Raw genomic sequence first — 13,678 nt, 5'->3', positions numbered from 1 at the left:
GTAATGATTCATCGTAAGGGTTAAAGCAGCCAGAATAAATAGTGTGCATGCAGCACATTTTTAAAAGCAGTGCCTGTACAAATGTGTCAGGTGTGTAACCATATCATACGAGTCTGTGCAGGGCTGGGAATCAGACTCCCGTTGCACAGCAGTGTGATCCAGTCCTGGTTTCACTAGGCGTTTAAGACACACCTGAGCTTGTTAGCTAGACACACTGGGGGCTGATCAAGCTGGTAGCAGTAAAACCTGGAATGGATCACACTGCTGTGCAATAGGAGTCTGATTTACAGCCCTGATCTGGAGTTGTGATGACGTAAATAAACGTACGCATACCAACATATTACAGTTGTACAACTATCTGACACGGGTCTAGCCAGTGTACATTCGCGTATTAATGCTGTCAATAATAACAATAATAATTCTAATAATAATGATAATCACAATAACAATAATAACAATACTAATAAATAACAACAATACTAAACAGGATTCTATTTGCAAGTACTGCATTCCATCGTAAACTGCATGGCGTTGCAAGGATGCTTAATCTAAAGCCATTTTTTTAAAAAGCACACCACCAACCGCTCCTGCTATTTATAGTACTAACATAACTCAGCGTCCGTGTCAGACTGTAAATGCAGTCCGGGAGAGGCGAGGCGCTGTTTTTATTATTTTAGCCGGAGCTCATATCAAATGTCACAGCACACCGCCGTGCAGTGCAAGTGACAATGCAATGCACATGTCTCTGCACGGCATAAATCTAAGACGGGACATGTTACACAACGATGCGGTTGTGTTGTTCAAACACAAACACGCGGTCTTTAATTGTAATGCTATATTATTTCAGCACCAGATCCTACATTAATGCTCACCTGCTATGATCAGACTTATGTCGCCTTCTCTCCACTCCTACACAACCCACACAGATTGAAACTGACGCCCTGTGTTCGTAGTTCACGTTAAAAACGTAAAAAAAACGGTTTCCCCTGCGGTTAAAAAAAAAATAACTTTGTCCTTCCAGATCGGGGCGTTTACTGGATATTGTTTTAAATTATTATTATTTATTTATTTATTTTGTTGGGTCTCCCCCACCGAACAAAAAAAAAACTAACTTCCGACTCCCAATAATAAACTTCACCCGGAAAACCCGCCCGCTTCCTGTTACCTCCCGCCCCTCAAACGGAGGTCTCCCAATAGGGTACAGTTCCGGATTGATTGATTGCTCCTGCCGGCCAATCAGCCTCTTCTTGAGGTCAGCTTCTAAAAACTTTTTTTTCCCTCACTCTACAATGCCTGTCATTCTGACAAACCAATCAGAGCAGACCTCCGGTTCGCTGAAGTTACTTTTCGACCAATCCGCTGGCTCCGCCGCATAGCAATGGAGCGACGCTGATTCGGTTAACTTTTTGTGGTTCGGCCGCTGTTCTTGTTTTTGTAACAGCACCGTCTTTCACTACCCTTTCTCCATGCCGGGGTCTCAATGAACATATAATAACGTAATGTTTAGTGGGTAATAATTCAGACAACTGGAATTCTTAATAAAAGAACACGCCCTGATTTACATATTATATTAATATGTATTAGTTTATCTTTAGCAAATAAAAACCTTTTTTTTATATGCTTTACCACACCTCTCTGTGCTTTACAATGCTTCCCTATGCTTTACCAGACCTCTCTGTGCTTTACAATGCTTCACTGTGCTTTACCAGACCTCTCTGTGCTTTACAATGCTTCACTGTGCTTTACCAGACCTCTCTGTGCTTTACAATGCTTCCCTGTGCTTTACCAGACCTCTCTGTGCTTTACAATGCTTCCCTATGCTTTACCAGACCTCTCTGTGCTTTACAATGCTTCCCTATGCTTTACCATACCTCTCTGCTTTATTGTGCTTCCCTATGCTTTACCAGACCTCTCTGTGCTTTACAATGCTTCACTGTGCTTTACCAGACCTCTCTGTGCTTTACAATGCTTCACTATGCTTTACCAGACCTCTCTGTGCTTTACAATGCTTCCCTGTGCTTTACCAGACCTCTCTGTGCTTTACAATGCTTCCCTATGCTTTACCAGACCTCTCTGTGCTTTACAATGCTTCCCTATGCTTTACCAGACCTCTCTGTGCTTTACATTGCTTCCCTGGGCTTTACCATACCTCTCTGCTTTATTGTGCTTCCCTATGCTTTATCATACCTCTCTGAGCTTTACAATGCTTCCCTATGCTTTACCACACCTCTCTGTGCTTTGCAGTGCTTCCCTATGCTTTGTTACACTTCGCTGTGATGTCACTATGTGTGGAGTAGTGGTTAGGGGCTCTGGACTCTTGACCGGAGTGTCGTGGGCTCAATCCCGGGGGGGGGGGGGGGACGCTGTTGCTGTACCCTTGAGCAAGGTACTTTACCTAGATTGTTCCAGTAAAAACCCAACTGCATAAATGGGTAATTGTATGTCACACTTGAAAAAGGGTGTGTTCTCTACCATGATGTTTCTGCTTAGATCATTATTAACCAGACTTGCCGGCTGTATCCGTTTTCAACCACAGGGGTGGTGCTTCTCAAAAGTGGTTTTAGAAATGACCTTTAAGTAACTAATTCTGCCGCCTCTGGAACTGTGACAGCTGCGAATCAGTAAATTGATTTTCTGCAGAATGTGCAGCTGCACTGCCACCTATTGGTCATTTGGCAAACTACCTCATTTCAGAAATGTATCTTGCAGGAGTCTTCAATGAAGGCTTGCAAGCAGTCTTACACGGTTTCAGTGTGGAGTAGTGGTTAGGGCTCTGGACTCTTGACCAGAGGGTTGTGGGTTCAATCCCAGGGGGGGGGGAGACACTGCTACTGTACCCTTGAGCAAGGTACTTTACCTAGATTGTTCCAGTTAAAAACCCAACTGCGTAAATGGGTAATTGTATGTAAAAAATAATGTAATTGTATGTAAAAATAATGTGATATCTTGTAACAATTGTAAGTCGCTCTAGATAAGGGCATCTGCTAAGAAATAAATAATAATATGGGGCACCTTATTCACTGTCTGTCTATCGATCTAGCTGGTGAACAGGATAACCTTTATCACACACTCCTAGTCTCCTGTAGACATTTCTGACTGCAATTGTTTATAATCTGATTGATTATATATATATATATATATATATTTACTTTTCAGGTTCTGTATGATTATTATGCGATTGTGGGGATCCTACATGTATGTGACTGTGCCAGTTACAGAACTGCAATTTCAGAACTCGCCCAGTTTGGAGTAAAGAGAGTTGAGACTCTGGGCTGCAGTGTTGACCCTTTCAGTCCGCATGTTAACGCATGCGTTGGAAATCACGCTGGGACCTCCCAGGACTCCCAGGTCCCAGTCTGAGAGAGTGCAGAAGCACAGCTGTCACCAAAAGTTTAGCATCACCTAGAATTTTAGGATTGAGACATCATCGAAAAAAACAAAACTATAAGAACATCATTTAGATCTTTTATTATTTAACATCATGTCAAGAAACGACAAAATCATATCGCCAAGAGTCTACCGGAAGCCACAACAGTAGTATTTCATGTTAGACTTCGAAATGTTACATTTTTTCAATGTTGTCTGTTTTTCGTTAAGTATATGATATCGCAAAAAGTCGACTGGAAGCCAGTCAGATTTTCGAAATGTTACATTTTTCGAACTCAGTTTCCCGTTAAGTGTATGATAAAACTACAAAGAGGTTCAATACGTTAACATTATTCAGCAGGTTTCATTCGACTTTATAAAGCAAAATTTGTTCATTTTATAGGGTGATGCTAAATTTTTGGCCAGAGCTGCATATGTTAATTAATAAATAAATAAATAAATAAATAAATAAATAAATAAATAAAAATGTCCTTTTCTCATGTATACTCAATAAAAGTAATTTATTCTTCTGCTTGACAAAAATAATTCAGGTCTGAACGGGTGAACCGGGACAGCAGGTTTACAGCGACGTCCTGCCCTGCTAGCAGCACCAAGGCAATGAGAATCCTCTGGCTACCGGCGGCTGACAGTCCTCCTCAATCCCATGATCCTGAAGGTCGCGGCGGTCATCTTCTCGTAGAGCAGGAACATGAGGGCGGCCGTCAGCACGGTCTGAAGCAGCTTCGCCTCCAGCCCTTTGAACAATCCCACAATCCCATGCTTCCTGAAAAAGGGGCGTGGATATTGGAGGCCAGTTATTTCTCATTTACAAATCCGATCTGCGGGCAATTACAGCTGCAGCGATGCAATTCCTAATTAACAGCAATTCTAATGTAGTTATAGCTGAACCTTGGCACACCTGCGTAATTATAATTGCTTATTCTTCATTCAAGAACTACAATGAGCATGGTCTTGATACACAGTGAATCGGTACAGCCCGAGCTGTGACTACGGTTCCCAGCATGCCCCTCAGCTACGGCAATGGTGGGGGATGCTGGGAGCTGTAGTTCTTCAGGAGGCCAGCCTGCGCTCTCACCTGACTTGTTCCCTCCAGAGGTAGAAAATGCTTCTCAGGCTTCCCATGATCCTGCTCTCCTTGCTGTGTCTGTGCTGCCCAAACTGAGACAAGAACCACACGCATCAGCGTGAACAAGAACATGAAAACTGTGCTGAACTTGACCTTTGCCAGACCTCTCTGTGCTTTACAATGCTTCCCTATGCTTTACCACACCTCTGTGCTTTACAATGCTCCCCTATGCTTTACCAGACCTCTCTGTGGTTTACAATGCTTCCATATGCTTTACCAGACCTCTCTGTGCTTTACAATGCTTCCCTATGCTTTACCAGACCTTTCTGTGCTTTACAATGCTTCCCTATGCTTTACCAGACCTCTCTGTGTTTACAATGCTTCCCTATGCTTTACCAGACCTCTCTGTGCTTTACAATGCTTCCCTATGCTTTACCACACCTCTGTGCTTTACAATGCTCCCCTATGCTTTACCAGACCTCTCTGTGGTTTACAATGCTTCCATATGCTTTACCAGACCTCTCTGTGCTTTACAATGCTTCCCTATGCTTTACCAGACCTTTCTGTGCTTTACAATGCTTCCCTATGCTTTACCAGACCTCTCTGTGTTTACAATGCTTCCCTATGCTTTACCAGACCTCTCTGTGCTTTACAATGCTTCCCTATGCTTTACCAGACCTCTCTGTGCTTTACAATGCTTCCCTATGCTTTACCAGACCTCTCTGTGCTTTACAATGCTTCCCTATGCTTTATCTTTCCCTGTGCTGTATCCCCCTGTGCTCTGCTGTCAGTCTGTCTGTCTGTGTTACTCACTCTCAGGATGGACTGCACTGTCTATAGAGGGTAGGTTGCAGTCGTGGCAACAGCTTTAGCGATGGCTCCGATCACAAACACCTCCAGAGAGGAGAACTAGAGAAAGCAAAAAAAACACAGTAATTCAGTCATTCATTCATTAAACAGCAATAAAAAATAACTATAATAATGTAAAAGTGGATTCATACAACCATCAAATACAGTTCGTAAATTCACTTTTTTTTTTTTTAAACAAAACAGATTAAACTATTTGTTAAACATTATCCATTTACAATAATCCATCTTGTATCCGCCCATCACATATCCGCCATGATCAAGCTCTTCAGCAACGTTAGTTTATTATTATTATTATCTTTAAATTTAGAGTGACCAATTATTATTTTATTTTCCCCCCCAATTCGGAATGTCCAATTATATTTTCTCTCCTCAACGTAGCGGGTCCCGACACAGCACAGACCTTCTGAGGGCGTGCGAATGTCCTCCGATCTCACAAGCCTAAAACCAGAATTGCTTTTACGCTGAGCAATCCAGAGGTGGGCGGGCTACCGATCCCAGAGAACAGAGACCAGCCCTGCCTCTTTTCCACTCTGAATGTGCTCTGTGTCTGGCCAGTAGGGGGCGCTGTTGTGCGATGAGGAGAACCAATCCCTGCCGGTTTTTCATGAGTCCCCAGCAAAGTTCAGCCTCTTTGCACAGCCTGGAAGCGAACCGGCACTGTCCAAGCTGTGTGACTCATCCTGCGCTCTCAGTGGCAGCGCTTTAAGTGGATGAGCGACTCAGGATAGTTTATTATTGAACAGAGAATATTAGTTCAGAGATTGTTGATCCTACCAAAGTTTTTGTACACTGTGTTGTATGTGATCCATGCGCTGCCATTGCTGGTAGTGTCACGTGATCTGTTCAGTGTGCTGATATGTAAATAAATCCTGTTCGCCTGTGGGGTGTATCAACTTCAACCTCCGTCTCGATCTCCTGCCTCTCACTCAGCAGTGAATGCACACACACACACGGCAGACGGCTACTCTGTCACAAGCATTAATACACTGTATCTTTCTAAACAAGGGATTTAGGAGAGCTCCCTAATAAAAGCTGAACCTCAAAACAAGAATTGTGTGAATATAGCACTGTAATTGTTACAGCTGTGTATAATGGTATTTAAACAGGATTTAGTTATCCGACTCTTTACATATCCACCCTTACTCTGGTCCCCCCGCAGTCGGATAGGTGACGGATTACTGTACTAGCAATTGTTTGAACCAACCATCTGTGGTGTTGTGACCAAACCTCCCCTATCATTTCATCAACTATCTCATCTCCTTTCACCCCTCTTCCTTTCTCTCTTCTCCCTACTACCCATTCCTCCCCCTCCCCTCTCCTCTCCTCTCCTCTCCCTCTCACCTCCCCGCTTGCCCACTCTCCTCAGCTCTATTCAGCCCCTCTCTCTCACCTCCCTGCTTGCCCACTCTCCTCAGATCTCTTCAGCCCCCCTCTCTCTCTCTCTCTCTCTCTCTCACCTCCCCGCTTGCCCACTCTCCTCAGCTCTCTCTTCAGCCCCTCTCTCTCTCCCTCTCACCTCCCCGCTTGCCGACTCTCCTCAGCTCTCTTCAGCCCCTCTCTCTCTCCCTCACCTCCCCGCTTGCCCACTCTCCTCAGCTCCTCTCTCTCCCTCTCACCTCCCCGCTGGCCACTCTCCTCAGTTCTCTTCAGCCCCTCTCTCTCTACCTCTCACCTCCCCGCTGGCCCCTCTCCTCAGCTCTCTCTTCAGTCCCTCGTAGACCATGAACTGCAGGGCGGGGTTCAGCACCAGCAGCAGGGAGGGGAGGGTCCCGTTCCAGAGAGCGGGGAGCCCCTCAGAGAACAGGATCTGCCGGAACGCATCTGGGACACAGAGCAGTGTGGGAACGACAGTCTCAATTAAACATCTTCAATCAGACCAGAAATTACAGCACTCCTATAATTAAAGCCAGAGCTGTTCTTACCCAGAATGCCGCTGTAGTGTGTGGGCTTGATGTCACTGTTTCTGAACTTCGCCCCCTGCAGTTTGAGGCGGGTATTGACCACCCAGAGGGGCGTGGTCACGAGCACATTCACCACTCCTGAGAAAACAGCAAGAACAGCTGAGATAGGCTAGCCAGGGAACCTCGGTCTCTCAACAACATAAATAAAGCTAATAACAGGTAGTCACTTAACCTCCTTGTGCATCGTCCTTCGGATGAGACGTAAAACAAACAAGGTCCTATTGCAAGTGACTCTACAGCAGCAGTTGTGATGCATAGTTCACCCCTTAGTCTCTAAGTTTCTTTGGATAAAAGCTAATCAATAATAATTAAGAGAATGGATTTTAAAGATGGTTAGCACTGCATTTTTTTTTTTTTTCGGGCAGCAAGCTGGCCACCTCTGCGTACCTGCAATGATGCCCACGACGAGGTCCTTGCCGGGGGTGGAGCGGTGACCTCTGAGCCAGCAGGCCTTGACGCTGTTGAAGGTGTAGAAATAGACGAAGTTGGAGCAGCAGAGGCTGCAGATGACAGGGAACCAGCCTCTGTAGGGAGCCAGCCTGGAACACACAAGGTGAAACCACACCTTTAAAACAGTGCTGCCGTGTATAACCTTCACCTGGGCCTGAGATTTTATTATTCACAGACACTAGAGGGTGAACCATGCATCACCAACAACTGCTGCTAAGAGTCACTTACAATAGGACCTCGGTTTTACATCTCATCCAAAGGACAAGGAGGTTCAGTGACTTGCTCAGGGTCACACACACTGAGCCAGTGGCTGAGCCAGGATTTGAACCTCCTGGTATCAAGCCCCTTTCTCTAACCGCTGGACCACCAAGCCTCCTATTTACCAGCCCGACCGCCTGTCACATGCCTGTTCTACAGCAGTGTGCTAATGTATTAGAACAATTCACTGCTTCTGTACAGCTGTGCATCATCACCCTATAGAATGAACTAATTTTGCTTTTTAAAGTCAAATGAAACCTGCTGAATAATGTTACGTTAACATATTGAATTGCACACCGCTTTGTAGTTTTATCATACACTTAATGGAAAACAGATTGAAAAATGTGATATTTCAAAATCTGACATGAAATACCACTTATGGCTTCCAGTAGACTTTTTTTGCGATATCATTTTGTAGTTTATTTGATTACATGATGTTAAATAAAAGATCTCAATTATAATCATATGGGTTTTTTTTTTTTTTTTTTTTTTAATGAATGTCTCAATCCTAAAATTCTAGGTGATGCAAAACCTTTGGCTGTAGCTGTAGTCTTGATTTCTGGTGCATATGAAATCAAACTACTGGAACTGAAAATTTTGGAAAACTGTCAAGCAAATTAGTGATTGTCTAATTTAATTGATGACTTTACTAGGCTGTGCACGCAATTAATGTAAAATAGTAAGAGAAGCGGAGTCACAAATAGGAAATATCTATTTCGTGTTCCCTACATGGACATTGAAACAAACCGGGTAGGGGTGGGTGCTTTTATCGCCCCTGTACCCCTCTGTTCAGACTCCTATCTTGGTGTGACTGCATGCGTATAGGGCAGCAGTGTGGAGTAGTGGTTAGGGCTCTGGACTCTTGACCGGAGGGTCGTGGGTTCAATCCCCGGTGGAGGACACTGCTGCTGTACCCTTGAGCAAGGTACTTTACCCAGATTGCTCCAGTAAAAACCCAGCTGTATAAATGGATAATTGTATGTAAAAAATAATGTGTAAAAAATAATGTAATTGAATGTACAAAATAATGTGATATCTTGTAACAATTGTAAGTCGCCCTGGATAAGGGCGTCTGCTAAGAAATAAATAATAATAATAATGCGTATGAATCTGTGAACTTACAGCCCCTCCTCTCTGATGATTTCCGCGAGGACAGCGGGCGTCCACTTCGCTTTCCTCTTCTCGTCAACTGAGGATGAAAGAACCACCTCTCATTAAAAACAGCAATCAGGCAGGTCAGTGCTTAGACCAACGTTTTGGCAAGCGGCCTGAGTTTGACCCTTGGCTGACTTCCATGGACCAGGAGTGTCACGATACACCAATGTCACGATATGACATGCGTCACGATACATGTGATGACAGTGATAGGAATCAGACTCCCGTTGCACAGCAGTGTGATCCATTCCTGGTTTCACTGGGAGTTTAATAATAAGACACACCTGAGCTTGTTACCTAGACACACTGGGGGCTGATCAAGCTGGTAGCAGTAAAACCTGGAATGGATCACACTGCTGTGCAACGGGAGTCCTGTTTCCATCCCTGATAAATATCTAAATTTGTTACATTATATTATAATGTGACAGAGCAAGTAAGTTACAATTACAGGGATGGAAATAAGACTCATTATTATTATTATTATTATTATTATTATTATTATTGAGCTTAAATAGCTACCAGCTTGATTAACCACAGTGTGTATAGATAACAAGCTCAGGTGCGTCTTATGAAGTTCCATGAATGGATCTAACTGCTATGCAATGGGAGTCTTATTCAGGCATGGAAATAAGACTCCTACTGCTTAGCAGTGTCACCCATTCCAGGTTTTACAGCTACCAGTTTGAATAGCCCCCAGTGTGTCTAGGTAACAAGCTCAGGTGTGTCTTATTATTAAACTCCTAGTAAAACCAGGACTGGATCACACCGCTGTGCAGCGGGAGTCTCATTCCCACGCTGTTCCAGGCTGTTTTTAAAGGGGTACCTTGCAATCGGAGCCTCGCGGAGTCCAGCGGGTAGAACACTGTCATTGCAGTCACACTGCCCTGGAAACAGAGAGGAACAAAACAGGAGCGAGGGAGTCATTCAACAAAATGAGACGGTGTAGAAGTCAGAGCATGGACCAGACTGGGTTTCTACTGTCAGGACAGTCTTTCAAAATGTAAAACAGAAACAGATAGATAGATAGATAGATAGATAGATAGATAGATAGATAGATAGATAGATAGATAGATAGAGAGAGAGAGAGAGAGAGAGAGACAGGCCTACACACACATACACACACAGGTAGTGGACATGCAAAAATGGAAACACCTGGGTAAATGAGGGACACCAAGTATATTGAAAGCAAGGGCTTCCACACAGGTGTGGCTCATGTGTTAATTAAGCAAATAACATCCCAGCATGCTTAGGGTCATGTATAAAAATGCTGGGCAGGCCTGGTTGCCTATAATTATGGCTAGCATGGCTGCAGGAGGAGACCTCAGTGACTTTGAAAGAGGGGTGATTGTTGGGGTGCGTTTGGCAGGAACGTCAGTGACCAAGACAGCTCAACTTGCTGATGTTTCACAAGCAACGGTGTCTAAGGTGATGTCAGCTCCGAGGGAAAGACATCATCAGCAAAGGGCAACAGCGGGCGCATACTCCAGGATCATGATATCCGTGCATTAATTCCAAGTGCAAGGCAAAACAGGTGAGCAACAGCAGATCAATTGACTGCAAATTTCAACCTGGGGTGCGAGCGGCCAGTTTCATCGAAAACGGTCCGTTGAGAACTCCACAGAGCGGGATACCATAGTGGCCCAACGCCCTGTTAAGTGACTTTACATTGGGGTATATAATTTTTATTTATTTATTTTTTAAATCAGTTGTGAAGCATAATTCGTCCCACATTACAGAGGAGCATTAACCTTGACACCCCACCACCTATTAAAGAAAGAGAGCGCCCCGTTATTGTATCTCTCATTCTCTCACAAGTTTGTACTGTCCAGTGTGCTGGATTACAGAGCTGCTGTAAAATCTAATACTGTACCTAAAAAAAGAAAGGTGTCATTGACAAAGTATTTAAACCCTTTAAAAAAAAAACTCTATTGCAGTGCATATAGTAGAAGCCTTAACCAGGTATATCCTGTAATTCAAGGATTGTATTTATTGTAATGCTTCTTTTTCCATTCTGTTAAGAAGGATTTTACATGTGCGGATTTACACAGCGTAATTCATTCTAAATTTAGAAAGAAAAAACACATGACTCTGCCGGACTGCACAGTCAGACTTACACCGATTTTAAACAGGAAAGATTTAAAAATCATGCAGGGTCATACAGATATATAATCAGGGATTACTGCACTTCTAGAACTGATTTTTTTTTTTTTTTTTTTAAGCGAATGCAGTAATAAAGCACAGCATGTGATTGGACAATTCATCTCACAAGCCACCTGTCTAGACTGCACCTGTAGATCTCCTGATCCGCCCCTCCTGCTCTGCACTGGACTTGCCTGACCTCAGCACCACCTCACTGGATCTTCAGCTGATGCACTATCCTTGCACTGCTATGTCATTGTTGATATAGCTGCTTGTAATCTTAATGTGCTGCATTCCAGTTCATATTGTATTCTAGTAGTAGTAGTAGGGGCAGCAGTGTGGAGTAGTGGTTAGGGCTCTGGACTCTTGACCGGAGGGTCGTGGGTTCAATCCCCAGTGGAGGACACTGCTGTTGTACCCTTGAGCAAGGTACTTTACCTAGATTGCTCCAGTAAAAACCCAACTGTATAAATGGGTAATTGTATGTAAAAATAATGTGATATCTGTATAATGTGAAATAATGTATAATGTGATATCTTGTAACAATTGTAAGTCGCCCTGGATAAGGGCATCTGCTAAGAAATAAGTAATAATAACAATAATAGTAGTACTATTTGCACTGACTGTAAACTACACTGTGTTTAAATATGAATCTTGAGGAACTATGTTTTTCTGGTAACGACATGGATATATACTGTATTTAACTCGTACTCAGCATTCTGTGACACCTGAACTCATCCAATAGGAAACGTTGCGGTATCTGTTTTACTAAACCTTGAGCTTATAAACACGAACTTTAAATGTATTACATTTTTTTTTTTTTTTTTTTTTTTTTACAGGACACTTCTTGTAACTGTCAGTTTCTGTCCTCATCATAACCCAACATCGCATAAAACACTAAAAAAATATGGTTATTTGAGACTTACCAAAGAACCGGCCACTGCGTGAATCAAGCTTTCGTAGGTGAAAACGTCACCGATCTTAAAACTAGCTGCTGTTTCCATTGTGGACGGCGCATCAGGAATGTATAAAGGCGTGGGTGCGTATATTTATCTGAAATGTTTGACGGCGCTTTCATGCAAGCTACATTCAAGCCCGTCTCTGTACAGTAACATACAGATAAACTCATCGTCATAGCACACACCGGTCTATTCCTACTTCTACTTCCAGGTCGAGCCGCCCCAAAGTATTACGTGCTGAACACAAGTTGGGGGTTAATGTTTGTTTTGGAAGAAGCTGATTGGCCTCTCGCTGGATTCCGCTTCGTTTTGATTGGCTGCTAGCCGCGCCTTTAGCGTGTGTATCACCAAATTGTCCAATTAGGAGCCAAAGAGATTATTATTGGTTATTAATGCAGTGGTGGTGGTGTATTTCAAACGATTCAGTTGCGCATTTTAAGTATGGTATGATTATATCATGATTGCATGTTTAAACTGAATATTTTGAACTGTTCACTCCATGAGCTCCAACAGCTACGGCCAAAAGTTCTGCATCACCTAGAATTTTTGGAATAGAGACTATATATATATATATATATATATATATATGAACATTATTTTGATATTTTATTTAACATCATGATGTAATCAAAGAAACTACAAAATGATATCGCGAAACAAAGTCTTCCGGAAGCCATAATAGTAGTACAGCAGTATTTCATGTTAGATCTCGAAATATTTCTAGTGAGTTTTTCGTTAAGTGTATGGAAAACTCCAAAGCGGTGTGCAATTCAATATGTTAACAAGGTAACATTATTTAGCAGCTTTCATTCTTATGAAGCAGAATCAGTTAATGCTATAGGGGGCTGCAACACTTCTGGCCAGACAGTACCTGGCTGTAAGCGCCACACTAATATTTTCAAGTTTAGTGAGAAACCTGATGCACCTGAAACGCGCAAAGGGGATTTCAGATGAAAACAATATTAGAGAAGAGTGGCAAGAGGCTGTCAGACACGCCTAGATGGATAAAGAATATATACATACAAGTATGTTCATGTATTTAGTGGTATTCTGCGTCATAGCTTTTTTTTTTAAACAGCAATTAGCTGAAATGCTTCTCTGCCAGCATACAACTGACAGCCTGGAACAATAATTCAGATGTTCTTCACCTTTGTCGTTGCGCTTTCAGTTTATTTTTCCAGAAGAGCGACAGGCTTCTGCTTATTTCTTTTTTAAAAAAACAGTAACATACGTGACAATGATAGTCAGAAGAGCTGAGGTGTGCAAAACCATGCAACATTTTCATATTTTAATTCATGTATAATTAATGTACCTCTGCCACTGACTGACTCACTGTGTGTGACCCTGAGCAAGTCACTTCACCTCCTTGTGCTCCATCCTGCGGATGAGGTGTTAAATAAACGTCCTATTGGAAGTGACTCTGCGTATAACGC

At 42.9% G+C, this 13,678-nt stretch overlaps 1 protein-coding gene and 1 pseudogene across 4 annotated transcripts in view; both read right to left on the bottom strand.

The window, feature by feature from the left end:
* LOC117433006 (myocardin-related transcription factor A) overlaps positions 1-1,159 on the bottom strand; it is a 56,674-nt gene extending 55,515 nt beyond the window's left edge. For 3 of the 4 annotated variants that reach the window (XM_059016058.1, XM_059016061.1, XM_059016059.1), the window contains exon 1: positions 873-1,159. The gene's annotated coding sequence lies outside the window, so the exon portion shown is untranslated. The remainder of the gene's footprint in view (positions 1-872) is intronic. The other variant, XM_059016060.1, reaches the window with a different exon arrangement.
* A 2,289-nt stretch (positions 1,160-3,448) lies between these two features.
* LOC117433019 (peroxisomal membrane protein PMP34-like) lies at positions 3,449-12,479 on the bottom strand (annotated as a pseudogene).
* Positions 12,480-13,678: the final 1,199 nt, after the last annotated feature.

This window comes from Acipenser ruthenus, chromosome 52 (genome assembly GCF_902713425.1).
Source record: "Acipenser ruthenus chromosome 52, fAciRut3.2 maternal haplotype, whole genome shotgun sequence".
NCBI lineage: Eukaryota > Metazoa > Chordata > Actinopteri > Acipenseriformes > Acipenseridae > Acipenser > Acipenser ruthenus.
The sequence above is the reverse complement of the archived record's forward strand: the minus strand, read 5'-3'. Positions and strand labels throughout refer to the sequence as shown.